Source organism: Chiloscyllium plagiosum, unplaced genomic scaffold (assembly GCF_037043375.1).
Source record: "Chiloscyllium plagiosum isolate Xiang-an unplaced genomic scaffold, Cpla_swu_hap1 HiC_scaffold_21, whole genome shotgun sequence".
Lineage (NCBI taxonomy): Eukaryota > Metazoa > Chordata > Chondrichthyes > Orectolobiformes > Hemiscylliidae > Chiloscyllium > Chiloscyllium plagiosum.
This window is the reverse complement of record NW_028270159.1, coordinates 58,853,659-58,879,207: the sequence shown is the minus strand read 5'-3', so window position 1 is coordinate 58,879,207 and position 25,549 is coordinate 58,853,659. Positions and strand designations below refer to the sequence as shown.

General features: G+C 46.3%; 1 non-coding gene across 1 annotated transcript; it reads right to left on the bottom strand.

Annotated features, from left to right (window-relative positions):
• Nucleotides 1-23,324: 23,324 nt before the first annotated feature.
• On the bottom strand, nucleotides 23,325-23,420 carry trnai-uau (transfer RNA isoleucine (anticodon UAU)). Its single transcript has 2 exons — nucleotides 23,383-23,420; nucleotides 23,325-23,360 (listed from the first exon to the last, which is right to left on the bottom strand). It is a non-coding gene; the product is annotated as a tRNA-Ile (tRNA).
• Nucleotides 23,421-25,549: the final 2,129 nt, after the last annotated feature.

The window sequence follows — 25,549 nt, the reverse complement described above, 5'->3', positions numbered from 1 at the left end:
CTGGACCATGAAGACATTGTCAAAAATTTGGAAAAATTATTCAGTTACCTTTCCTAGGAAAATCAAAATGACCTGAAAGAGTTGTAACGATCATAGGGGAAGGTTTGTGGAAATAAGCTGTGAAGTAATAATCCATTTGTACATGATGTAGATATAGGAGATGCTGTTCTGATTAATTAACATTGTATAGGCATAACCCTCTAAAGTTGGTACAGGTTCAAAAGGAGATTGAACGCATGTTCCAAGATGATATATTCAAACTGAGTTACAGTGACTGGAGTTCACCCATAGTAATGGTGTTGAAACCAGATGGTACCCAACGGTTATGTGTGAACTATCGCAATACAGTTACAAAGACTGATGCGTATCCGATTCCCTGTGGGTAAGATTGTGTTGAGAAGGTGGGACAAGCAACTTACATTTCTAATTTGGACTTAATCAGGGGATATTGGCAGGTACCTTTGTGAGAAAGATTAAAGGTAATTTCGGCTTTCATAACGCCAAATGGACTGTATAAGTTTAAACTCATGTCATTTGGTGTGAAAACACACTGGCCACATTTCAGAGACTAACCAATCAAGTCATTGCCAGGTTACTCAACTATGTCGTATATATCAATGACCTGGCGATTTTTAGTCACACATGGAAGGAACATTTAAAACATTTATCAGACTTATTCGATTGACTTTACAAGGGAGGCTTGGTGATAAACCTGGCTAAAAGTGAATTTGCCAAAGCCCAAGTCACCTTCCTGGACCATGTTATTGGACATGGACAAATGATTCCAGGGGAAGTACAAACAAATATAACTGGGGAGTTTCCCAAACCAGTGACAAAAAGTGCAGTACTTCAGATTCTGGAATTCGAATTGAGAACATAGAACATTACAGCGCAGTACAGGCCCTTCGGCCCTCGATGTTGCGCCGACCAGTCATACCAATCTGAATCCCATCTAACTTACACTATTCCATGTACATCCATATGTTTGTCCAATGACAACTTGAATGCACTTAAAGTTGGCGAACCTACTACCGTTGCAGCAAAGCATTCCACACCTTTACTACTCTCTGAGTAAAGAAACTACCTCTGACATCTGTCCTATATCTATCTCCCCTCAATTTAAAGCTATGCCCCCTCGTGCTCGCTATCACCATACTTGGAAAAAGGCTCTCCCTTTCCACCCTATCTAACCCTCTGATTATCTTAAATGGTTCTATTAAGTCACCTCTCAACCTTCTTCTCTTCAATGAAAACAGCCTCAAGGCCCTCAGCCTTTCCTCGTGAAACCTCCCCTCCATATAGGGCAACATCCTAGTAAATCTCCTCTGCACCCTTTCCAAAGCTTGAACATCCTTCTTATAATGTGGTGACCAGAACTGTACACAGTACTCCAAGTGCGGCCGCACCAGAGTTTTTGCAGCTGTAGCATAACCACATGGTTCCGGAACTTGATCCCTCTATTAATAAAAGCTAAAACACTGTATGCCTTCTTAACAACCCTGTGAAACTGGGTGGCAACTTTCAAGCATCTGTGTACATGGACACATAGATCTCTATGCTCATCTACACCACCAAGAATCTTACCATTAGCCAAGTATTTTGCATTCCGGTAACACCGACCAAAGGGAATCACCTCACACTTGTACGCATTAAACTCCATTTTCCACTTCTCATCCCAGCTCTGCAGCTAATCTATGTCTCTCTGTAACCTACAACATCCTTCGTCACTATCCACAACTCCACCGATCTTATTGTCTTCTGTGAATTTACTAACCCACCCTTCTACGCCCTCATCCAGGTCATTTATAAAAATGATGAACAGCAGTGGACCCAACACCAACCCTTGTGGTACACCACTAGTAACTGGACCCAGGTTGAACATTTCCCATCAACCACCACCCTCTGTCTTCTTTCAGCAAGCCAATTACTGATCCAATTACTATATCTCCCACAAACCCATTCCTCTGCATTTTGTACAATAGCCTACTGTGGGAACCTTATCGAACGCTTTGCTGAAATCCATATACACCTCATCAACCAGTTTACTCTCATCTACCTGTTTGGTCACCTTCTCAAAGAACTCAATAAGGTTTGTGAGGCACGACCTATCCTTCAAAAAACTGTGCTGACTATCCCTAATCAAATTATTATTTTCTAGATGATTATAAATCCTATCTCTTATAACCTTTTCCAACACTTTACCAACAACTGAAGTAAGGCTCACTGATCTATAATTACCAGGATTGTCTCTACTCCCTTCTTGAACAGGGAAACCACACCTGCTATCCTCTGCTCTTTAGGCGCCATTCCTGTAGACAATGACGATTTAAAGATCAATGCCAAAGGCTCGGCAATCTCCTCCCTGGCTTCCCAGAGGATCCTAGGATAAATTCCACCCTGCCCAGGGGACTTATCTATTTTCACACTCTGCAGGATTTCTAATACCTCTTCCTTGTGAACCTCAATCCCACCTAGTTTAGTAGCCTGTATCTCAGTATTCTCCTCGACAACATTGTCATTTTCTAGAGTGAATACTGTCAAAAAATATTCATTTAGTGCTTCCCCTATCTCCTCTGACTCCACACACAACTTCCCACTACTATCCTTGATTGGCCCTAACCTTACTCTCGTCATTCTTTTATTCCTTAAATACCGATAGAAAGCCTTAGAGTTTACCGTGATCCTATCCGCCAACAACTTCTCGTGTCTCCTCCTGGCTCTTCTGAGCCCTCTCTTTAGGTCTTTCCTGGCTGCCTTGTCATCGTCAAGCATCCTAACTGAGCCTTCAGATCTCATCCTAACATAAGCCTTCTTATTCTTCTTGACCAGAGATTCCACTTCCTTCGTAAACCACGGCACCCGCACGGCCTCTTCGCTGCCTGACAGGTACATGGTTATCTAGGTCACACAGGAGCTTTTCCTTGAATAAGCTCCACATTTCTAATGTGCTCATCCCCTGCAGTTTCCTTCCCCATCCTATGCTTCCTAAATCTTGTCTAATCGCATTGTAATTGCATTTCCCTCAGCTGCAACTCTTGCCCTGTGGTATACACCTATCCCATTCTATCACTGAAGTAAACATAACAGAATTTTGATTGCTAATACCAAAGTGCTCACCTACTTCCAAGTCTAACACCTGGCCAGCTCGTTGCACAGTATCAAATCTAATGTGGATTCACTTCTTGTTGGCCTATCTACATACTGTGTCAGGAAGCTCTACTGCACACAAAAAATGACCCATCTATAGTACTCCTGTCCCTGCTCTATCCATGTCTCCAAAATGGCCACAACATCAATGTCCCAGGTACCAACTCCTGCTGCAAGTTCATCCACCTTATTCTGAATGCTCCTGGCATTGAAGTAGACACACTTCAAACCAACTTCTTGCTTGCCAGTGCCATCTTGCGTCCCTGAAACGTGATTTTGGACCTCCCTATGCTCAACCTTTTCTATACTCAAACTACAATTTTGTTTCCCATCCCCCTGCTGGATTAGTTTAAACCTACCCCAATAGACTTAGCGAATTTCCCTCCTAGGATATAGATACCCTTCTGGTTCAGATGAAGACCATCCTGCTTGTAGAGGTCCCAACTATGAGAAAGTGAGGACTGCAGATGCTGGAGATCAGAGCTGAAAAATGTGTTTCTGGAATAGCGCAGCAGGTCAGGCAGCATCCAAAGAGCCCTTCTTCTTATGTCAAGAACGTCGATTGTCCTGCTCCTTGGATGCTGCCTGACCTGCTGCGCTTTTCCAGCAACACATTTTTCAGCTGAGGTCCCAACTACCCCAGGAAGAGCCCCAATTATCCATGAATCCAAAACCCTCCCTCCTGCACCATCCCTGTAACCACGTGTTCAACTCCTCTCTCTCCCTCCCTATTCCTTGCCTCATTAGCACGTGGCACGGGCAACAAACCAGAGACAACACCTCTGTTCATCCCAGCTCTAAGCTTCCATCCTAGCTCCCTGAATTTCTGCCTTATATCCCCATCTCTCTTCCTACCTATGGCGTTAGTGCCTAAATGGATCATGACTTGGGACTTTATCGAAATATCTGCCAAATTTTAAAAGTGTGGCTGCTCCACTCATTGAACTGTTTAAGAAAGGCAAGAAGTATCAGTGGGCAGCAGACTGTCAGAAAGCATTTGAGACCCTGAAAGCTGTGTTCACCACTGCCCCGGTATTAGGCATACCTAAGTGCGCAAAGGCTTTCAAGGGGGCTATTGATGCAAGTGATGTGGATTTGGTGATGCGCACTTACAGGAAGACCATGAGAAGATAGAAAGACCTATCGGGAATTTCTCCAGGAAGTTGAACATTCATCAACAAAATATTCGACGGTTGAGAAGGAGACTTTGACCTTAGTATTGGCTTTGCAATATTTCAGTGTTTATCTTACCAGTAACATACCTGCAACAATCATATTTTCTGTGGATAAGGAAAAGGGATATAGACTGTAGGGAAATAGATGGAGACACCTTGCAAAATATCCATATTTCAGAGGAGGAAGTGCTGGATGTCTTGAAATGGGTAAATGTGGATATATCCCCAGGACCTGATCAGATGTACCTGAGAACTCTGTGAGAATTTAGGGAAGTGATTGCTGGGCCTCTTGCTGAGATATTTGTATAATCGAAAGTCACAGGTGAGGTGCTGGAGGACTGGAGGTTGGCAAATGTGGTGCCACTGTTGAAGAACAGCTGTAAGGACAAGCCAGGGAATTGTAGACCGGTGAGCCTGACCTCGGTGGTGGGCAGGTTGTTGGAGGGAATCCTGAGGGACAGGATGTACATGTATTTGGAAAGGCAAGGACTGATTGGAGATAGTCAACATGGCTTTGTGCATGGGAAATCATGTCTCACAAATTTGATTGAGTTTTTTGAAGAAGTGACAAAGAGGATTGATGAGGGCAGAGCAGTAGATGTGATCTATATGGACTTCAGTAAGACGTTCGACAAGGTTCCCCATGGGAGACTGATTAGCAAGGTTAGATCTCATGGAATACAGGGAGAACTAGCCATTTGGATACAGAACTGTCTCAAAGGTAGAAGACAGAGGTTGGTGGTGGAGGGTTGTGTTTCAGACTGGAGGTCTGTGACCAGTGGAGTGCCACAAGGATCAGCGCTGGGTCCTCTACTTTTTGTCATTTACATAAATGATTTGGATGTGAGCATAAGAGGTGCAATTAGTAAGTTTGCAGATGAGACCAAACTTGGAGGTGTAGTAGACAGTGAAGAGGGTTACAATAGGATCTTGACCTGATGGGCGAAATGGCTGAGAAGTGGCAGATGGAGTTTAATTCAGATAGATGCAAGGTGCTGCATTTTGGGAAAGCAAATCTTAGCAGGACTTATACACACAATGGTAAGGTCCTAGGGAGTGTTGTTGAACAAAGAGACCTTGGAGTGCAGGTTCATAGCTCCTTGAAACTGGAGTCGCAGGTAGATAGGATAGTGAAGAAGGCGTTTGGTATGCTTTCCTTTATTTGTCAGAATATTGAGTAGAGGAGTTGGGAGGTCATGTTGCGGCTGTACAGGACATTGGTTAGGCCACAGTTGGAATATTGCGTGCAATTCTGGTCTCCTTCCTATCGGAAAGACGTTGTGAAACTTGAAAGGGTTCAGAAAAGATTTACAAGGATGTTGCCGGGGTTGGAGTATTTGACCTACAGGGAGAGGCTGAACAGGCTGGGGCTGTTTTCCCTGGAGCATCGAAGGCTGAGGGGTGACCTTACAGAGGTTTACAAAATTATGAGGGGCATGGACAGGATAAATAGGAAAAGTCTTTTCCCTTGGGTCATGGAGTCCAGAACTCGAGGGAATAGGTTTAGGGTGAGAGGGGAAACATATAAAAGAGACCTACGGGCAACTTTTTCACGCAGAGGGTGGTACGTGTATGGAATGAGCTGCCAGAGGAAATGGTGGAGACTGGTACAATTGCAACATTTAAGAGGCATTTGGATGGGTATATGAATAGGAAGGGTTTGGAGGGATATGGGCCGGGTGCTGACAGGTGGGACTAGATTGGGTTGGGATATCTGATCGGCATTGACAGGTTGGACCGAAGGGTCTGTTTCCATGCTGTACATCTCTATGACTCTATAAATGTTCCAAGCAAAGTTAAATACAGCATTCACAAGGTTCAATGATATAAATCAAATTATTTTTAGTTTATTACAATGACCTCGGTGAGTTTGTAGCAAATAGAATTTAAAAAGCGAACTGCACAGCTTTTACACGTAATTTAACTTAATGCTGTCCGTTGTTTCAGAATTATCTTCGAGCTGAGCAAGATCACCTGCTCTTGTTTCTCCCCAGATATTTCTTCACGTTGTAAATGTTAAAAGGGCGTGTTGCTTCATTGCCGAAACATTCCTCAGGGAAGATCGTTTCTTTATCCACAGAAACTGGTATTTTCCAGTAAAGTCAGATTTGCTCAACGTTGCTATTTGGCCGTGAGCAGATAGGTGTGTTCCGAACTCACAGCCTCGGCATTGCACACGCCTCCATACTGACATATAAGTATTAAGCACTGATCGATTGCGCCACAGGAGCCGTATATTCAGGAGCTTCCTCAATATTCTGAGTTATACCTCAACGGTTGGCAAATTGGCTGTGGTGTGAGATTTTCTGATTGTCTTCACCATTGGTTCCTAACTTATTTAAGGATGATGCTTTACGACACAGTGCTAAACTGGATTGATATTGAAAAATGCATTTTCAATATTTTCCTCGACTGTCCTCTTGAGCCATTGATGTCTTTAGTCTGCAGAAACCTGCGAATCTCATTCTTGGACAGACTCAATGACTGACCACCACCGTGTCGGGGCACCGAGGTCCAGAGGTTCACCTCGCTCTGAATTATGGAATCTAGAGTCCAAGAGATGTACAACACCGAAACAGACCCTTCGATTCAATTTGTCCATACCAACCAGATATCCTAAGCTAATCTAGTCCATTTGCCAGCACATGGCCCATATCCCTCTCAACCCTTCCTATTCATATGCGAATCGGTTCAGAAAGATGGGCAAGAATGTTGCCAGGTTTAGAGGCTGAATAGGCTGGGGCTGTTTTCCCTCGAGCATCAGAGGCTGAATGGTGACCTTATGGAAGTGACATTATGAGGCTTATAAAATCAGGAGTGGCATGGATAAGGTCAATAGACAAGGTCTTTTCCCTGGGGTAGCTGTGCAGAACTAAAGGGCATAGTTTTAGGATTAGATGGGAAAATTTAAAGGGCACTTAACGGCAACTTTTTAACGCAGAAGGTGGTGTGGTTAAGGAATGAGCTGCCAGATGAACTTGTGGAGGCTGATACAATTCCAGCATTTAAAAGGCATTGTAAGTCCTGCTGGGATTTGCTTTTCCAAAATGCAGTACCTCACATTTATCTAAATTAAACTCGGTCTGAAACTCCTCAGTTCATTGGCCCATCTGTTCAAGATCCGTTGGAATCTGAGATAACCTTCTTTGCTGCCGATTACACCTCCAGAGTCAAAGAGTCATAGAGATGTACAGTATGGAAACAGACCATGCCAACTCGTCCATGCCGACCAGATATCCCGACCCAATCTAGTCCCACCTACCTGCACCTGGTCCATATCCTTCCAGTCCCCTCTGAATTATGGAATCATAGAGTCCGAGAGATGTACAACACCGAAACAGACCCTTCGATTCAATTCATCCACACTGAGCAGATATCCTAAGCTAATCTCGTCCATTTGCCAGCACATGGCCCATATCCCTCTCAACCCTTCCTATTCATATGCGTATGGGTTCAGAAAAGATGGGCAAGAATGTTGGCACGTTCAAAGGCTTAATAGGCTGGGGCCAGAGCAGCGAGGAGAGGAGTGATGAAGCGAGTTTTGCTGGGAAGGGTGAGTTTTCCCGCATTAAAAGGGACTCACAGCAGGGAGTCAGGCCTCTATTTGCTGAGAGGTGCAAGGGAGGAGCAAAGGACTTCTGGGAAGTCATATCGTTGTGTAGTTGCATTACCTGAAACACTAGTCGGGTAGTGCCTCCCACCCATCCTCCTCCTCTAACCAAAAAAAAGGACCTGTGCGCCAGATTGGTAAGGTAATGAGTTTATTTTTTATTCCTTATTTTTAAACAGTCTTTTTAGGAATTTACAATAGTGGGAATGGAGGTGAGGGCAGTTGAATGTTCCTCCTGCAGAATGTGGGAGGTAAGGGTCACCACTAGTGTCCTTGCTGACTATATCTGCGGAAAGTGCACCCAACTCCAGCTCCTCAAAAACCGCGTTCGGGAACTGGAGCTAAAGCTGGATGAACTTCGGATCATTCGGGAGGCAGAGGGGGTTATTGAGAGGAATTACAGAGAGGTAGTCATTCCTCAGGTACAAGGAAAAGGCAGATGGGTTACAGTCAGGGGACGGAAAGGGAACCGGCAGATAGTGCAGGGAATCATGTGGCCATTCCCATAAACAATAAGTGTACCGTTTTGGATACAGTTGGGGAGAATGTCTTACCAGGAGAAAGCAGTGGGGCACAGGGCTCTGGAACAGAGTCTGTCCCTGCTGTTCAGAAGGGAAGGGGGACGAGGAGCAGAGCAGCTGTCATTGGGGACTCCATAGTTAGAGGGACAGATAGGAGGTTCTGTGGGGACGAGAGAGACTTAAGGTTGGTGTGTTGCCTCCCAGGTGCCAGGGTTCGTGATGTTTCTGATTGTGTTTTTGGGATCCATAAGGGGGAGGGGGAGCAGCCCCAAGTCGTGTTCCACATAGGCACCAACGACATAGGTAAGAAGAGAGATGGGGATTTAAGGCAGAAATTCAGGGAGCTAGGATGGAAGCTTAGAGCTAGAACGAACACAGTTATTGTCTCTGGTTTGTTGCCCGTGCCACGTGCTAGTGAGGCGAGGAACAGGGAGAGAGTAAAGTTCAACACGTGGCTACAGGGATAGTGCAGGAGGGAGGGTTTTGGATTCTTGGATAATTGGGGCTCTTTCTGGCGGAAGGTGGGATGTCTACAAGCAGGATGGTCTTCATCTGAACCAGAGGGGTACCAATATCCTGGGTGGGGGGGCGGGGGCGGGGGTGGAGTTCGCTAAGGCTATTGGAGTGGGTTTAAACTAATCCAGCAGGGGGATGGGAACCAAAATTGTAATTCAAGTATAGAAATGGTTGAGAGTAGGGAGGTCCAAAATCAAGTTTCAGGGACACAAGATGGCACCGGCAAGCAAGAAGTTGGTTTGAAGTGTGTCTACCTCAATGCCAGGCGCATCCGGAATAAGGTGGGTGAACTTGCAGCATGGGTTGGCACCTGGGACTTCGATGTTGTGGTCATTTTGGAGACATTGATAGAGCAGGGACAGGAATGGTTGTTGCAGGTTCCAGGATTTAGATGTTTCAGTAAGAACAGAGAAGATGGTAAAAGAGGGGGAGGTGTGGCATTGTTGGTCAAGGACAGCATTATAGTTGCAGAAAGGATGTTTGGGGACTCATCAACTGAGGTAGTATGGGCTGAGATCAGAAACAGGAAAGGAGAGGTCACGCTGTTGGGAGTTTTCTATAGGTCTCCGAATAGTTCCAGAGATGTAGAGTGAAGGATAGCCAAGATGATTCTTGATAGGAGTGAGCGAGACAGGGTATTTGTCATGGGGGACTTCAACTTTCCAAATATTGACTGGGAACACTATAGTACGAGTACTATAGATGGGTCACTTTTTGCCCAGTGTCTTCCTGACACAGTATGTAGACAGGCCAACAAGGGGCGAATCCACATTAAATTTGGTACTGGGTAATGAGCCCGGCCAGCTGTTAGACTTGGAAGTAGGTGAGCACTTTGGTATTAGCAATCACAATTCTGTTATGTTTACTTTAGTGATAGAAAGGGGAAAGGCAATTACGATGCGATTAGGCAAGATTTAGGAAGTATAGGAAACTGCAGGGGATGGGCACATTAGAAATGTGGAGCTAATTCAAGGAAAAGCTCCGTGTGACCTAGATAAGTATGTACCTGTCAGGCAGCGACAAGGATGTAGAGCGCAGGAGCCATGGTTTACGAAGGAAGTGGAATCTCTTGTCAAGGAGAAGAAGAAGGCTTATGTTAGGATGAGATCTCAAGGCTCAGTTAGGGCGCTTGAGGATTACAAGGTAGCCAGGAAAGACCTAAAGAGAGGGCTCAGAAGAGCCAGGAGGAGACACGAGAAGTTGTTGGCGGATAGGATCATGGTAAACCCTAAGGCTTTCTATAGGTATTTAAGGAATAAAAGAATGACGAGAGTAACATTAGGGCCAATCAAGGATAGTAGTGGGAAGTTGTGTATGGAGTCAGAGGAGATAGGGGAAGCACTAAATGAATATTTTTTGACAGTATTCACTCTAGAAAACGACAATGTTGTCGAGGAGATTACTGAGATACAGGCTACCATACTGGGGGTGGGATTGAGGTTCACAGGGAAGAGGTATTAGAAATCCTGCAGAATGTGAAAATAGATAAGTCCCCTGGGCAGAGTGGGATTTATCCTAGGATCCTCTGGGAAGCCAGGGAGGAGATTGCCGATCCTTTGTCATTGATCTTTAAATCGTCATTGCCTACAGGAATAGTGCCAGAAGACTGGAGGATAGCAAATGTGGCTCTGCTGTTCGAGAAGGGGAGTAGAGACAACCCTGGTAATTATAGACCAGTGAGCCTTACTTCAGTTGTTGGTAAAGTATTGGAAAAGGTTATAAGAGATAGGATTTATAATCATCCAGAAAAGAATAATTTGATTGGGGATAGTCAGCACGGTTTTTTGAAGGATCGGTCGTGCCTCACAAACCTTATTGAGTTCTTTGAGAAGGTGACCAAACAGGTAGATGAGAGTAAACCGGTTGATGTGGTGTACATGGATTTCAGCAAGGCATTCGATAATGTTTCCCACAGTTGGCTATTGTACAAAATTCTGGATTCGTGGTGCTGGAAGAGCACAGCAATTCAGGCAGCATCCGAGGACAGGCAAAATCGACGTTTCGAGCAAAAAGCCCTTCATCAGGAATAAAGGCAGAGAGCCTGAAGCGTGGAGAGATAAGCTAGAGGAGGGTGGGGGTGGGGAGAGAGTAGCATAGAGTACAATAGGTCAGTGGGGGAGGAGATGAAGGTGATAGGTCATGGAAGAGAGGGTGGAGTGGATAGGTGGAAAAGGAGTTGGGCAGGTCGGACAAGTCCGGACAAGTCGAGTTGCTGGAGGTGAGAAACTAGGATGAGGTGGGGGAAGGGGAAATGAGGAAACTGTTGAAATCCACATTGATGCCCTGGGGTTGAAGTGTTCCGAGGGGGAAGATGAGGCGTTCTTCCTCCAGGCGTGGGAACAGCGGTGGAGGAGGCCCAGCACCTCCATATCCTCGGCAGAGTGGGAGGGGGAGTTGAAATGTTGAGCCACTGGGCGATTTGGTTGATTGATGCGGGTGTCTCTGAGATGTTCCCTAAAGCGCTCTGCTAGGAGGCGCCCAGTCTCCCCAATGTAGAGGAGACCGCATCGGGAGCAACAGATACAATAGATGATATTAGTGGATGTGCAGGTAAAACTTTGATGGATGTGGAAGGTACCTTTAGGGCCTTGGATGGAGGTGAGGGAGGAGGTGTGGGCACAGGTTTTACAGTTCCTGCGGTGGCAGGGGAAAGTGCCAGGATGGGAGGGTGGGTCGTAGGGGGGCGTGGACCTGACCAGGTAGTCACGGAGGGAACGGTCTTTGCGGAAGGCAGAGAGGGGTGGGGAGGGAAATATATCCCTGGTGGTGGGGTCTGTTTGGAGGTGGCGGAAATGTCGGCGGATGATTTGGTTTATGCGAAGGTTGGTAGGGTGGAAGGTGAGTACCAGGGGCGTTCTGTCCTTGTTGCGGTTGGAGGGGTTGGGTCTGAGGGCGGAGGTGCGGGATGTGGATGAGATGCGTTGGAGGGCATCTTTAACCACGTGGGAAGGGAAATTGCGGTCTCTAAAGAAGGAGGCCATCTGGTGTGTTCTATGGTGGAACCGCTCCTCCTGGGAGCAGATACGGTGGAGGCGGAGGAATTGGGAATACGGGATGGCATTTTTGCAAGAGGTAGGGTGGGAAGAGGTGTAATCCAGGTAGCTGTGGGAGTCGGTGGGTTTGTAGAAAATGTCAGTGTCAAGTCGGTCGTCACTGATGGAGATGGAGAGGTCCAGGAAGAGGAGGGAGGTGTCAGAGATGGTCCAGGTAAATTTAAGGTCAGGGTGGAATGTGTTGGTGAAGTTGATGAATTGCTCAAGCTCCTCACAGGAGCACGAGGTGGCGCCAATGCAGTCATCAATGTAGCGGAGGAAGAGGTGGGGAGTGGTGCCGGTGTAATTACGGAAGATCAACTGCTCTCCGTAGCCAACAAAGAGACAGGCATAGCTGGGGCCCATACGTGTGCCCATGGCTACCCCTTTGGTCTGGAGGAAGTGGGAGGATTCAAAGGAGAAATTGTTAAGGGTGAGGACCAGTTCGGCCAAACGAATGAGAGTGTCGGTGGAGGGGGAATGTTGGGAACGTCTGGAGAGGAAAAAACGGAGGGCTTGGAGGCCCTGGTCATGGCGGATGGAGGTGTAGAGGGATTGGATATCCATGGTGAAGATGAGGCGTTGGGGGCCGGGGAAACGGAAGTCTTGGAGGAGGTGGAGGGCGTGGGTGGTGTCTCGAACGTATGTGGGGAGTTCCTGGACTAGGGGGGATAGGACAGTGTCGAGGTAGGTAGAGATGAGTTCAGTGGGGCAGGAGCATGCTGAGACAATGGGTCGGACAGGGTGGTCAGGCTTGTGGATCTTGGGAAGGAGGTAGAACCGGGCAGTGCGGGGTTCCCGGACTATGAGGTTGGAAGCTGTGGGTGGGAGATCTCCTGAGGTGCCACCAGGGATATATTTCCCTCCCCACCCCTCTCCGCCTTCCGCAAAGACCGTTCCCTCCGTGACTACCTGGTCAGGTCCACGCCCCCCTACGACCCACCCTCCCATCCTGGCCCTTTCCCCTGCCACCGCAGGAACTGTAAAACCTGTGCCCACACCTCCTCCCTCACCTCCATCCAAGGCCCTAAAGGAGCCTTCCACATCCATCAAAGTTTTACCTGCACATCCACTAATATCATCTATTGTATCTGTTGCTCCCGATGCGGTCTCCTCTACATTGGGGAGACTGGGCGCCTCCTAGCAGAGCGCTTTAGGGAACATCTCAGAGACACCCGCATCAATCAACCAAATCGCCCAGTGGCTCAACATTTCAACTCCCCCTCCCACTCTGCCGAGGATATGGAGGTGCTGGGCCTCCTCCACCGCCGCTCCCTCACCACCAGACGCCTGGAGGAAGAACGCCTCATCTTCCGCCTCGGAACACTTCAACCCCAGGGCATCAATGTGGATTTCAACAGTTTCCTCATTTCCCCTTCCCCCACCTCATCCTAGTTTCTAACCTCCAGCAACTCGACTTGTCCAGACTTGTCCGACCTGCGCAGCTCCTTTTCCACCTATCCACTCCACCCTCTCTTCCCTGACCTATCACCTTCATCTCCTTCCCCACTGACCTATTGTACTCTATGCTACTCTCTCCCCACCCCCACCCTCTAGCTTATCTCTCCATGCTTCAGGCTCTCTGCCTTTATTCCTGATGAAGGGCTTTTGCCCGAAACGTCGATTTTGCCTGTCCTCGGATGCTGCCTGAATTGCTGTGCTCTTCCAGCACCACGAATCCAGAATCTGGTTTCCAGCATCTGCAGTCATTGTTTTTACCTTATTGTACAAAATGCAGAGGAATGGGATTGTGGGAGATATAGCTGTTTGGATCAGTAATTGGCTTGCTGAAAGAAGGCAGAGGGTGGTGGTTGATGGGAAATGTTCAACCTGGAGTCCAGTTACCAGTGGTGTACCGCAAGGGTCCACTGCTGTTCATCATTTTTATAAATGACCTGGATGAGGGTGTAGAAGTGTGGGTTAGTAAATTTGCAGACGACAATAAGGTCAGTGGAGTTGTGGATAGTGACGAAGGATGTTGTAGTTTACAGAGAGACATAGATGAGCTGCAGAGCTGGGCTGAGAGGTGGCAAATGGAGTTTAATGTGGACAAGTGTGAGTTGATTCACTTTGGTCGGAGTAACCGGAATGCAAAATACACAGATGCTTGACATTGCCACCCAGGTTGACAGGGTTGTTCAGAAGGCATACAGTGTTTTAGCTTTTATTAACAGAGGGATGGATTTCCAGAACCATGAGGTTATGCTACAGCTGTACAAAGCTCTGGTGCGGCTGCACTTTGAGTATTTGTGTACAGTTCTGGCCACCGCATTATAAGGAGGATGTGGAAGTTTTGGAAAAATTGCAGAGGAGATTTACGAGGATGTTGCCTGGTACGGAGGGAAGGTCTTACGAGGAAAGACTGAGGAACTTGAGGCTGTTTTCGTTGGAGAGGTGAAGGTTGAGCAGTGCCTTAATAGAGACGTATAAGATAATCAGAGGGTTATATAGGGTGGGCGGGGAGAGCCTTTTTCCAAATATGGTGACGGCGAGCATGAGGGGGCATGGCTTTAAATTGAGGGGAGATAGATATAGGACAGATGTCAGAGGTAGTTTCTTTACTCAGAGAGTAGTGAGGGTTTAGAATGCTTTGCCTGCAACAGAGTCGATTCGCCAACTTTAAGTACATTTAAGTCGTCATTTGACAAGCATATGGATGTACATGCAATAGTACACTAGTTAGATGGGCTTCAGATTGATATGACAGGTCAGCGCAACATCGAGGGCCGAATGGCTTGTACTGCGCCGTAATATTCTATGTTCTATATTCATGTACCCATACAGATGCTTCTTAAATGTTGAGATTGTCCTCGCCTCCATCACTCCCACTGGCAGCTCATTCCATCACGTACCACCCTCTGTGTGAAAACCTTGCCCCTTAGGTCTCTTTCATATCTTTCTCCTCTCACTCCAAATCTATGCCCTCTAGTTCTGGACTCCCCCACCCTGAGGAAAGGCTTTGTCTATGTATATCCATCCATGCCCCTCATGATTTTGTAAACCTCTATAAGGTCACCCCTCAGCCTCCAACATTCCAGGGAAAACAGCCCCAGCCTATGTCATCTCTCTCTATAGCTCAAGTCCTCCAAACCTGGCAACATTGTTGTAATTCTTTTCTGAACCCTTTCAAGTTTCATAACATCTTTCCGATTGGAAGGAGACCAGAATTCCATGCAATATTCCAACAGTGGCCAGAACAATGTCCTGTACAGCCGCAACATTACCTCACAACTCCTGTACTCAATACTCTGACCAATAAAGGAAAGCATACCAATTTTGGTATAATTTGCAAAATAGCGAACCTATTTTCACATCCATATCATTTATATAAAAGATGAAAACCAATGCACCCAGCACCGATCCTAGTGTCACACCGATGGTCAGTCTGGAAGGTTATCCTCTACCAGCACCTTCCGTCTTCTACTTTCGAGCCAGTTCTGCAGCCAAATAGCTCGTTGTCCCTGTATTCCCTGAGATCGAACCTTGCTAACCAGCTCATCATGAGGAACCTTGTTGAGCACTTTACCAGAGTCCATAGAGAAAACGTCCTTGAATATATTTTCAGGCAGATGGAGAAAACTTCTGAAAAGCAAGGGGTTTAAAGTTTATCATGTATAGGCAAGTATTGGGTTTTTGGGTTAGAATCAGGGTTGTCCTGAACATGTCGAATGTTGGGGCACTGAGTTCCTCTGGTTGCGAGCATCGGAAACGGATGACAGTCTGCAGCAGTGTAAGGAAACTGGTGAAGTAACACATGAAAAACTCAGTTGCTTATTGAAAAATACATCCAAGATTGTAATTTCAGAAGTGTGGTGCTGCAAAAGCACAGCAGGTCAGGCATCATCTGAGGAGTGGGAAAATGGATGTTTCGGGAATGAGCCATTCCTGATAAAGGGCTTATGCCCGAAAAGCGTATTCTCCTGCTCCTCGGACGCTGCCTGACCAGATGTGCTTTTCCAGCATCACATTTTCTGACTCTGATCTCGAACATCCGCAGTCCTGGATTTCTCCAAGATTGTGCCCCAGTAGATTTATATGATTTCCACCTGATGAGGTAAACTTGCAGGTTGAGTCAGTAGTGAGGAAGACAAACGCAATGAATAGCATTGATTTTGACAGGACTTAAATACAACAGCAGGGATATGCTTCTGAGTCTCTATATGGTTCTGGTCACACTACTTTAGGGTATAGGTATGCTCAGGAAACGAACAGGAAATGACATCATCACAAACCCCAGGATCCCCATACAGAAGGAAGGTATAAATAGAAAGCAGGAGACAACAGCTTTGCTTCACTTGGAGGTCGCCACTGATGATGTTACCTAGCCATGTAATGAAACGCCTGTATATCAAACCTACAGCTCAGCGAGCAAACCTACATCCTAATTCTCAACCTGAGCTACAAACCTTCACAAATCTTGCAAAATGGTCACACTACATTTGGAGTATTGTGCACAGTGATGGCCCAATTCCTCATGAAGGATGTACTGGCCCTAAAGCACCTTCAGAGGAGGTTCATGAGAATTGTCCCAGGAATATCAAACCTAACAGATGAGGAACGTGAGAGGACTCTGGGTTTATACTCAATGGAGTTCAGAAGCCTAAGGGGGAATCTATTTGAAACAAATAGAAAACCGAATGGCATGTATCAAGTCGATGTTGGGAAGATATTTCCATTGGTAAGAGACGCTAGGACCCAAGGCATAGCCACAGCGTAAAGGAAAGACCTTTTACTTTGGAGATAAGGAGAAACCTCTTCAGCTGGAGAGAGGTGAAACTGTGGAATTCAAAAGGCTGTGGAGACCAGCAGGTGATTGAATATATTCAAGACTGAGATAGATTGGTTCTTGCGTATCAAGGGGATCAAGGGTTACAGAGAGAAAGCGGGAGAATGGGGTTGAGAAACTTATCAGGGAGAAAGTGAAGACTGCAGATGCTGGAGATCAGAGCTGAAAATGTGTTGCTGGAAAAGCGCAGCAGGTCAGGCAGCATCCAAGGAACAGGAGAATCTCTGGAAAAGTGCAGCAGGTCAGGCAGCATCCAAGGAACAGGAGAATCTCTGGAAAAGCGCGGCAGGTCAGGCAGCATCCAAGGAGCAGGAGAATGGCTGGAAAAGCGCAGCAGGTCAGGCAGCATCCAAGGAGCAGGAGAATGGCTGGAAAAGCGCAGCAGATCAGGCAGCATCCAAGGATGCTGCCTGACCTGCTGCGCTTTTCAAGCAACACATTTTCAGCAGTTGAGCAATTTATCAGCCATGATTGAAAGGAGGAGCGTACTCGATGGGCTGAATGGCCTGATTTCTGCTCCGATGTCTAATGGCCTTACGGTCTATTCACCAAGTGAACATATGAAGGAATGTTTTCAGTTTAAACTTAACAGATGCAAATAACACATGCAGCCACTCAGCCCATCGAGCCCCGCTTTGCCATCCAATCAGATCATGGGCCGCTCCTGCATCATCGCTACTTTTCTGTACTATCCCCTGAGCTCTTGGTGTTTTCAGTCCGTCAAAAACTACCAATCTCAGTCTTCGATTTGTCTTAATGGGGGGCACTTGCAATCTCTGTGGGCCCGAATTCTATAGATTCCTCCCAATCTGAGTTCCCTCATCTCAGTGTGGCATTTGGTGAGTTTTTCTGGTGTTGTGTTTCTGGTGCTGCTCTTGGCATCCCCTCCAGCCCTGCACTTATTTGATGTTTCCTGGCGACAGATTGCGTGGCGCCGTGATTGTACAATGGTTGGTATTCTGTGTTGTTTCAAATCCTGGTCATGATCATGTGCACTGCTCCCTTTTCTTTCTCTTAACATGAGCAGCCGGACCACAGTAAGGGACCCATTAATATTGCAAGGAAACATTTACAGGGAGGCGTGTGAAAAAGCCACAGTTGTCAGATCAAGTCTCACCCAAAGCAGTTTTTATGAACATAGATCAGGGCTTCTCGGAACATCAGACTCAGGCAAATGACGGAGAGTGAAATTCAGTGAAACAGACTTTGTTGGAAAATTCCGCATTCTGTGGTTTCTGGTTTAGGTGGATGGGATAACTGAGAGAGATCCTAGATCCAAGTCTTGGTTGAGTCCAGGCGCTCTGCATTCAGTTCGATTATTCCCTGAGCAGATGTGAGTTTGATGGGATTGTGGTCGGTGTGGGATCTCTCAGGGACTGTGCGGGGAATCTATCACACATGGAGCAGAAGGAAACAAGTCTGAACAAACTTCTGCCCGTTGTCATCGGGCTTCATCAGTGATGGTGAAAAGTGCTATATAAATGCAGGTGTCTTGCTTCGATGTTCTAATATCCCAGCCCCCTGCTTCCTGATCCCGGTCTGTGGAAAGTTTATCACCATCTGCTCTATCCAAACACTAACACCATGAAATCTCCAATTAATTTTCATTGTTGTAAAGAAATCCTGAACTCTGGAATGCGAGAATTCCCACATCCCTGTGCACGATGAATCTGGAGAATTGCATCAAGTTTTTGAATAGAAAATGTCAGTTGGTCGTTGAAAACATGGAAAGGAAACACAACAGACCCCATTTTCCATCTTTGTGAATCTTTCAAAACTCTTCGTGTACCAAGTGGAAGAAAATGGTTGAATAATCCGTCAATGGAGAGGGCCCAGTCCCAGGAGAAAGGACACACTGGAGACAGAACAAGAAGATGTTCTTGAAACCCTTCCCAGCTTCAAATTCCTGGAGCAAGGTGGGATGGACTTCGCTCTGAGGGAAGGCACACGCTGCCCATTTTATCGGATGGTTCGTTCGTGGAACTCCGCTTTGGGCTTTGTTATATTGTACACATGGGAGAGGTCAACAGTTCCAATCCCGGACGAACTCTTGTTGCTTGTTCTCAGTTTCGCCAAAATGCACGATCCGCTTTCCAACAAAACAGCTTCGCTCAATGCGGTTGGACTACCTGAAGTAGAGATGGGGCATTGGCTATCACTTGATCAAAGTGAAAACAAGTGTCTCCGAGTGTTCGCCCCCGCCATCCGACTCTGAGTGAATCCCCCCAGCTGCATCATTGCTGAATTCTGGGTGTGAAACGTCAGGAAGCGGTGAAGTGGTTGGAGACAGGTTCACAGGAAAGGTGCAGTGTTTGAGGAATGTCAGCAATGAAGAGAGTTTGGGAAGTAGACACACTTCTCCTTGGAGAACAGAAAGCTGAAAGCTGGTCTGATTGAAGCTTTCCAAGTCATGGGGGATCTGGGCAGAGGAAATACGGGAGTGAAAATTCTGCCACACCTGAAAGGATCGAGAACGATTAGACAGAGATTTGAAGTCTCCAGGAAAAGGAGTAAAAGTGCCATGAGGAAGACTGTTTTCACACAGGGAGTGGTCCGGGTCTGTGAGCGAGCTGCATGTTGCTGCATGTGTGCCCCGTCCCCGTCAGTGTTTCTCTGTAACACAACTCTGTTCTACTCGCTGCATTTTTAATCAGCTTTCTGCTTCCCGTCACTCCATAGATCTGAAATAAATCATTCACATTGATACACGGGCCACATTAACACAGGGTGGGGTGAGGCGCTTGTGAAGGTCTGGATGCTCTTCTGTTCTCGATGGGTCTGCTCTGATCAATTTGCAAACGCTGCTCTCTGAGGCTGGAATAAATGGGTGAAGGTGAAACACTTCAGCTACGGTGTGTTTAATGCTCAGGATGCCCTGCAGTAATTCCCCACGGTATTTCACACAGCAGCCTCCTCCCGGTGACATGGAAAGCGGTGAATGACAAGACGATCGGCATATCTGAGACCGCTTCACCACACAGAGACATAAGCCTACCATGGGGAACCTTATCAAATGCCTTACTAAAATCCATGTATATTACATCCACTGCTCTACCCTCATCCACATGCTTGGTCACCTCCTCAAAGAATTCAATAAGACCTGTAAGGCAAGACCTACCCTTCACAAATCCGTGCTGGCTGTCCCGAATCAAGCAGTGTCTTTCCAGATACTCATAAATCCTATTCCTCAGTACCCTTTCCATTACTCTGCCTACCACCGAAGTAAGACTAACTGGCCTGTAATTCCCGGGGTTATCACTGTTCCCTTTTTTAAACAGGGGCATAACATTCGCCACTCTCCAGTCCCCTGGTACCACCCCCGTTGACAGTGAAGACGAAAAGATCATTGCCAACGATACTGCAATTTCCTCTCTTGCTTCCCACATAATCCTAGGATATATCCCGTCAGGCCCGGGGGACTTGTCCGTCCTCAAGTTGTTCAAACTGTCCAACACATCTTCCTTCCTAACAAGTATCTCCTCTAGCTTATCAGTCCGTTTCACACTCTCCTTTTCAACAATACGGTCCCTCTCGTTCGTAAATACTGAACAAAAGTACTCATTCAAGACCTCTCCTATCTCTTCCCACTCAATACACAGTCTCTCACTACTGTCCTTGATCGGACCTACCCTTGTTCTCGTCATGCCCTCTCTTAGCTCTTTAATCACTTTCTTCAGGTCCCTTCTGGCTATCCTGTATCCCTCCACTGCTCTGTCTGAACCCTGTTTCCTCAACCTTATGTAAGCCTCCTTCTTCCTCTTTACAAGATATTCAACCTCCCTCGTCAACCAAGGTTCCTTCACACGACCATTTCTTTCCTGCCTGACAGGTACATACATACTAAGGACACGTCATATCTGTTCATTGAAAAAGTTCCACATTTCCACGACATTCTTCCCTGACAGTCTATGCTCCCAATTTATGCTCCTCAGATCCTGTCTTACTGCATCGTAATTACCCTTCCCCCAATTGTAAAACCTACCCTGTTGCACGCACCTATCTCTCTCCATAACCAAGGTGAAAGTCACAGAATTGTGGTCACCATCACCAAAATGTTCACCCACTAACAAGCCCATCACTTGTCTCGGTTCATTTCCGAGTACCAAATCCAATATGGCCTCCCCTCTGGTCGGACAATCTACATACTGAGTTAGAAAAGCTTCCTGGACATACTGCGCAAACACCACCCCATCCAATCTACTTGATCTAAAGAGCTTCCAATCAATATTTGGGAAGTTGAAATCACCCATGACTTCTGCACCCTGTGACTTCTGCACCTTTCCAAAATCTGTTTCTCCACATCTCTGCTGCTATTGGGGGGCCTATAGTAAACACCCAACAAGGTGACTGCACCTTTCCTATTTCTGACTTCAGCCCATACTACCTCCAAAGGCAGATCCCCCTCGAACTACCTCCAAAGGCAGATACCCCTCGAACTGCCTTTCTGCACTTGAAGTGTAGATTTCCGATTCATAATGACAATTAAAGGCATTTACTGTCCTTATCCAACCTGCAATAGAAGTATGATAGCCACACAGTGAGGTGGTTGAATCTTACTTAGTTGAAATTCACACAATACCAGGTTATACTCCAACATGTTTAATTGGAAGCACTAGCTTTCAGAGCACTGACGTTTTTTTTATCAGATGGTTGTGGAGGACGCAAATGTAAGACACAGAATTTATAGCAAAATTTACAGTGTGATGTAACTGAAGTTATACATTGTTTGTTGAGTCTTTCATCTGTTAGAATGACCGTGATAGTTTCACTTCTTTCATATGTCAATCACAAACCATTTTTTTAAAGTTACATTCTCAGGTTAAGTGTAACAATTTGTGTCAGCCAGATAATATGTTGAAGGTGTTCGCCCCCAGTGTTCCCTGTCTGTGCCATAATGTTTAGATTGATTCTAATATAAAAAGTGAGTTAACAGAGTCTTACATGGATTCATGCAGTTTTTGAGAAAAGTACAATGTAACTCTGCAAATACAAATTTACCCCACAAACGTATATGTATATATGCATATGGAGTGTGGGGTTGTGAGTGTGATAGAGAGTGTATATGTGTGTGTATAGGAGTGCCTGTGAGTGAGTATGTGTATAGGAGTGCCTGTGTGTGTGTGTGTATAAGAGTGTCTGTGTGTGTATAGGAGTGCCTGTGTGTGTGTGTATAGGAGTGCCTGTGTGTGTAGGAATGCCTGTGTGTGTGTGTGTGTAGGAGTGTCTGTGTGTGTATAGGAGTGCCTGTGTCTGTGTGTGTCTGTGTGTAGGAGTCCCTGTGTGTGTGTGTGTTTGTGTGTGCGTACAGGAGTGCCTATGTGTGTGTGTGTGTGTGTGTGTGTAGGAAAGCCTGTGTGTGTGTGTGTGTGTATAGGAGTTCCTTTGTGTGTGTGTATGTGTGTATAGGAGTGCCTGTGTGTGTGTGTGTGTGTGTGTAGGAGTGCCTGTGTGTGTATAGGAGTGCCTGTGTGTGTGTGCATGCTGCAGGGTGACATTAACCCAAGATCCAGGTTGAGGCCCTCCCTATGGTAGGAAATTTAGCTATCAGACACTTTTCGCTGCTGCCTATCCTGAAGTCCACCTTGGCGGATGGTCACCAGAAGGTCCGAGCTCGGATGTCCAGGACCGCTGAAGTATTCCCTAACTGGAAAGGATCATTCCTGTCTGTTGAGTGTTGAGCGGTGCCCATTCATCTGTTGACCGTAGCCTTTGCTCAGTTTCCCCAGTGTACCATGCCTCAGGGCATTCTTGCCTGCAACGTATAAAATAGACAAAGTTGGCTGAGTCACACGAGTACCTGCCACGTACATGGTGGGAGGTGTCCCCACGTATAATGGTGGTATCCATGTCCACACTCTGACACGTCTTGCAGTTCCTACCGTGACAGGGTTGTTTGGAGTTGTCCTGAAGGCCGGGAAGCTTGCTAAGAATCTGTTTGAGGTTTGGCGGTTGTTTAAAGGCGAGCAGTGGAGGTGTGGGGAAAGTCTTCCGAATTGTGTAGTTTTCAGCTACTGTGAAATACTGGACAACGAAGGGAACCCTGTCGGTTGAAGAACGTGTCGATCCCCTGAGGAGATCAGTATGGATCCTTGCTGCGTCAAGTCGGAACACGTGTGGACACCTCCCACCCTGCAAGTGGCAGGTACTCGTGTGACTCAGCCAATGCTGTCTATCTTATACATTGCAGGAAAGGATGCCCTGAGGCATGGTACATTGGGGAATTTCGAATTTCTGTGCCATCACATGTGTAGAAGATTATTGAACACTGATGATTGAGTATGAAAAAAGCTGCTAGTTTTGAAAAGTCACTTTACCCTTGGCTTGCCCGCAATTTAAATCGAAGCAGTCCGCTGTTCCGTCGCATTTCCGAGCTGAGCAAGATCATCTACTCATGTTTCTCCTCAGATATTTCTTCACGGCTCAAATACTTCCAGATTAAGTTGTTTGACAGCCGAGACATTTCTCAGGAAAAGTCATTTGGCAATCCCGAGAAACTTGTATTTCCCAATAGACTCTTTGGTCATGAGTAGACAAAACTGCTCCAGGTGAGGCTCGAACTCACAACCTCGGCATTGCACACGCCTCCGTACTGCCATATAAGTACCACACGCTCACCGATTGCGCCACTGGAGCTGCCTGCGGCCGGCTTTTCCAATATCACAAGTTATACCTCAACAGTTGACAAATTGGCCGTGATGTAAGATTTTACGGTTGTATTCACATGTGGTTCCTCACGTATTTGAGGAATTTGCTTAATTACACAATGCTAAACTGGATTGATATTGAAAACGTATTTTCAATATTTTCCTCGATTGTTCTCTGACCAATTGAGGCCTTTAGTCAGTAGAAACCATACAATCTATTCAGGGATAGACTCAATTACTCATCGCCACCGTATCTTGGGCACCAAGTTCCAGAGGTTGATCTAGTGTATATGCCAGCATTTGGTCTCTCTCCCTCTCAAACCTTCCGATGTGAATGTGTTCAGAAAAGATGGACAAGGATGGCTTGCCCGCAATTTAACAGTCCACTGTTTCTAAGAGTTTCGAACTGTGCAAGGCGGCCTGCTCATGTTTCTCCCCAGATATTTCATCATGTTTCAAATATTTCCAGGATAAGTTGGTTGATGGCAGAGGCATTGCTCAGGAAAGGTCATTTGTCAATCCAGAGAAACTGGTATCTTCCAATACACTCGTTGGTCATGAGTCGATAAAGCTGCTGCAGGTGAGGCTCGAACTCAACCTCAGCTTTGCACACGCCGCTATACTGACATATAAAACATCACGTGCTGACCGATCGCGCCACCTCCGGTACTGCCCTGCTTCAGGATGCAACGACAATAGTATTTTTGTGGAAACACCCTGTTCAGAGATGCTATTGTGCAGCTCTGAAGCAGATGGAGCTTGAATCCGAGGCCCCTGCATCCGAGGTGGGGACATTGTCACCGCCTGAGTGTCACTGGGTTTATATTCAAAGACGGCTGCATTATTGCAGGTTCATTGACCTGGCGGTAGGATTCTCGCTTCAGTTAAGTGCTCGCACATGCGGGAGGTCCCGGGTTTGAATCCCGGCCGAGCCCTGTCTCTTGCTCCCGTTGTGTGGGGAATGTATCACGGTGGCTATTCCAAACCGAATGAGACAATCTCATTCAGGGATAGACTCAATTACTCATCACCACCGTATCTTGGGCAACAAGTTGCAGAGGTTGATCTAGTGTATATGCCAGCATTTGGTCTATATCCCTCTCAAACCTTCCGCTGTTTTTGATTTACAGCATCTGCAGCACTGTTGGGCTTTGTTAAATATCTCACGTTGTTTGCCCTCGCAATCCGACCTTGAATGAATCCTCCATAATAAATGCGTGAAGGTGAAACACATCAGTTACAGTGTGTTTGATGCTCAGGACGCCCTGCAGTAATTCCCCACGCTGTTCCACACAGCAACCTCCACCCGGGAAGATGGGAAATTGTAAATAACAACATATTGGAGACAGCATCACCACACAGACACAGTTCCCCATTATTCCGACAGATATCACCAATTGTGAATGACCTCAGAGAGACAGAAGCCACAGACAATCGCAGTGGATTCGATGGGCTGAACGGCTTCTGTCTGTGCGGGAAGGAACCCACATGTTTGTGATGTCCCTCTCCCTGTCTCTGGGACAGAGCGGCTGAGGGAGAAACAATGGCCCATTTTTAACCCTACCTTCCGCGTTCGTGCCCCGAGACAAATGAACAAAGAGAAGTGAGTGGTGAGATCTTGGTCGCCATAGAGACAATGTTCATGATGTGGATAATGAATTGGATTACTTGAGTTTATAAATTAATAAATCATACTACAGAAGTGTAATATACTTGATTGCGCCTCACTTAGAGCATGGTGTGTAATCCTGATCTTCAATCTTCACCACAAATGTGAAAAGTTTGGAAAGGACACAGAAGCGTTTCCTGGGATATGAAGACATCGAAAGGACACACACGGGGTTTATCGGCATGGTGGGAAGGATGAAGGATTTTAGTCGCGAGATATTGGAAATGCTGTTGCTGAAACAGGAAAAATTGGCAAGGAAACTAATAGAATTTCCAGATGATGTGATGTTCGAACTAACTGAGTAGGAAGTGAATTCCCTCTTTCAGGTGAATCAATAAGTTTGAGATTTAAAACTGTGTATGATAAATATAGGACGAGAGCAGAGTTTATTTCACTCAGAGAATTATTTATCTCCTGAATGTTTTGGTTTTCTTTTCCCAGAAACTGTA